This window comes from Sapajus apella, unplaced genomic scaffold (genome assembly GCF_009761245.1).
Source record: "Sapajus apella isolate SASKATOON/1434 unplaced genomic scaffold, GSC_monkey_1.0 scaffold69, whole genome shotgun sequence".
Classification (NCBI taxonomy): domain Eukaryota; kingdom Metazoa; phylum Chordata; class Mammalia; order Primates; family Cebidae; genus Sapajus; species Sapajus apella.
The window spans coordinates 6,087,002-6,090,372 of NW_022437009.1; the positions used below are offsets into that span (position 1 = coordinate 6,087,002).

The 3,371-nt window shown below is 47.9% G+C and overlaps 1 pseudogene across 1 annotated transcript; it reads left to right on the forward strand.

The window, feature by feature from the left end:
• The first annotated feature begins 1,654 nt into the window (after positions 1–1,654).
• On the forward strand, positions 1,655–2,781 carry LOC116531222 (annotated as a pseudogene). Its single transcript, XR_004260317.1, has one exon. The product of XR_004260317.1 is annotated as a dnaJ homolog subfamily A member 1 pseudogene (transcript).
• The last annotated feature ends 590 nt before the right edge of the window (positions 2,782–3,371 follow it).

The window sequence follows — 3,371 nt, forward strand, 5'->3', positions numbered from 1 at the left end:
TGACACCAAAAACAAATAGCTAAAAAACAGCTTTGCCTCTGGGCAGATCGCAGACAGTCAGGGGTTCCTTTGCTGGATCCAGTACTTGTGGTTGAATTAAAGCTCCCTAAATGCTGACAAAGTCATTCTAGCAGCTAAACGTGTGTTTGCATAATTGATCTAACCAAGAGTAAATTAAGAATCTGTGTTTCTAGGATCCACTGCTGAAATGTACTGTGGCGTGGCCTAGCATGAAAAAAAATTATTAATCCCAGGAGCTGATAAGACAAGGGTTTTACCTGATGGCTGAGAACTATAATTTTTAAAAGGAAGTAATTTCTTCCAGCTGTGTGCCCCTTGTAGAGTTACAGAATTTCCAGCTATTTCAAACGCCTTAGCCCTTGCCCTGCTAAATTGGGCTCAGCCCAGCCCCAATTCCAAGAACGTAAATTTAATGTAAGACATACATACCTGATTAACATGGTGAAACCCCATCTCTACTGATAATACAAAAATTAGCTGGGCATGGTGGTGCATGCCTGTAGTCCCAGCTACTCAGGGGGCTGAGGCAGAAGAATTGCTTGAACCCAGGAGGCGGAGGGTGCAGTGAGCTGAGATCACGCCATTGCACTCCAGCCTGGGTAACAGGAGCAAAACTCCGTCTCAAAAAAAAAAAAAAAGACACATAATTTGAAGACGGCTGGGTGCATGCCTGAAATCCCAGCACTTTGGGAGGCGGAGGCCGGCAGATCACTTGAGCTCAGAAGTTTGAGACCAAGCTGGGCAATATAGCAAAACCCTGGCTCTACAAAAAATTAATTAGGTGGGTGTGGTGGCATGTACCTGTAGTCTCAGCTGCTCTAGAGTCTCAGGTGGGAGAATCAACTTGAACCCCAGAAGCGGAGTTTGCAGTGAGCCACAATCACACTATTGTACTCCAGCGTGAGTGACAGAGAAAGTCTCTATCTCAAATATATGTATATACATATATATATATATATATATATATATATATATATATATAAAGTATTTGTTCCCCATTTTCCCAACATCCTTTAATCTGGTGGGGATTAATTTGAGAAAATGCAAGCCCTAGGATGGAAAAAATGGGCCTCACATTGTGCTCAAAGTCAGTTTCATGTTAGTCTTACCTGGGCTATTATCATATCCCTCACCTCCAATCTGCAAGCTCTGTTGGCTCTATCTCTAAACTCTCTCCATTTCCAGCTCCAACCCAACTCCTACCCGTTGCAGGGTTCTTGAGTCACTCTTCTGGCCAGAAACCTCTGTGGCCAGTAGCATCTTTTCTCAAGTTTTGATCAGGCCCACTGAGCTCATTCCACCCACTTAGCCTGGCACACTGCACTCAGCTCATGCTACCTGCCTGGATCCCACACCTGCCAAGGGAGAGCCAGGCGTGAAGTGGTGAAGAGTATATAAGCAAGTGAGCATGGGTGCAGACTCTCTGTAGGGCTGCAGCTGGACCAGGTACACAGCAAGCAGCTTCCACAGCTGCCACCGGGAACACAGTGGCACCCAGAAGCTTGGAGACTCCAGGAACCGCAGGGCCCCAAAGAGGGTGTCATAGCCCTGGCTCTGGGAGCTCCCATGTCTGGGCTCCCCAAAGGGCTGTAGCTCTTCTCTCCTTCTCTTTAGCTCATCCACGTCTGCCACGTATTTGTCCTGTAAAGAGTTGAGCACTGCACTTGGGCGGGACACACCACCTCCCTCCTCCATGGCACACAGACCCAACACGAGGCAGAGACACAGAGACCCACAGCAGGGTGGGGACATTCCCATGCCGCGTGCACACACACACAGACCCACATGTGGACAGGGGTATCCTCCCGTGCTTGGCCTCAATGCAGGCCTGCTGGGCCCATATGTGGCTGTCGTCCTCATCACCCTCATGGTTCAGCTGGCACTCTTCCAGCCCCCTGGGGGATGACCAGGATGACCATCAGAGATGGACCTGGCCAGGAGATGTCTGACCACACCCCAACCCCAGGGCTAACATCCATGCTTCTTCCCCACATTTCCTGCTTGCCAGTAAAGCCTTCAATAAACATACAAACAAAAAAAGGAATGGTTCAGCAAATTCAGTCTGCGTGCATGGAGTGCCAGGACCGTGGGGAGCAGATCAGTCCTAAAGACAGATGTAAAAGCTGCAATGGAAGGAAGATAGTTCAAGAGAAGAAACTTCTAGAAGTTCATATTGACAAAGGCATGAAAGATGGCCAGAAGATAACATTCCATGGTGAAGGAGACCAAGAACCAGGACTGGAGCCAGGAGATATTATCACTGCTTTAGATCAGAAGGACCATGCTGTTTTTACTAGATGAGGAGACCTTGGCATGTGGATGGACACACAGCTGGTTGAAGTATTGTGTGACTTCCAAAAGCTGACGTCTACTCTTGACAACTGAACCACAGTCACCACCTCGGAGATATCAAGTGTGTACTAAATGAAGGCATGCCAATTTACTGTAGACTGTATGAAAAGGGTCACCTAATCACCGAATTTCAGGTAAACTTTCCTGAGAATGGCGTTCTCTCTCCTGATAAACTGTCTTTGCTGGAAAAACTCCTATCGGAGAGGAAGGAGTAGAAGAGACTGATGAGATGGATCAGGTAGAACTGGTGGACTTTGATCCAAATCAGGAAAGACGGCGCCATTACAATGGAGAAGCATATGAGGATGATGACCATCACCCCAGAGGTGGTGTTCAGTGCCAGACCTCTTAATGGGCCAGTGAATAACACTCACTGCTGGCATTTTATGTGCAGTAGTGAATGAGTAAGACTGTAATCATAATATGCTCACTATTTGCTCTTATTTTTGTTTTAATATTTTGTTTTAACTATACTAGTGCTTTAAAAAGTTAAATGAAGAATAAAAGCAAATAGAAAAGCTCAAAAAATATATCCTAATCCTTTCTGCAACTGGTCATTCTGACATCTGCTCAGCTCTGGCTGAGCCCAGGGCTTTTAGGGGCCTCAGTGGGGAGTAAGTCCATGCTGATTGGTCCCTGGGCGGCCATGGGCAGGCCCAGAAGAGGCACCACAAGTTCCCACTCTGGTCTGTGGGACTGGCAGCCTGGCCCCCAGCCTTCAGGCCCTCCCTGGCCTGAAGGGGCAGGGCTCCCATTGTCCCCAGCTCCTGCTGGCTCCATGGAATGTGCAGCCCCAGCCACACCTCCCTGCTGCAGCCAGCATGATGGTAGCAGCAACTCCAGATGGGCTGCCACTGCCATGACTACCACTCTAAGTCACCATTATCTCTTCCCTCTCTTTGGCTTACTGCAAAGGCTCCTAACTGGTCTCTGCTTCCACTATTTTCCCCTGCAGTGCGTTCTCCACACAACAGACAGATCTTTTCCTTTGTAATTTT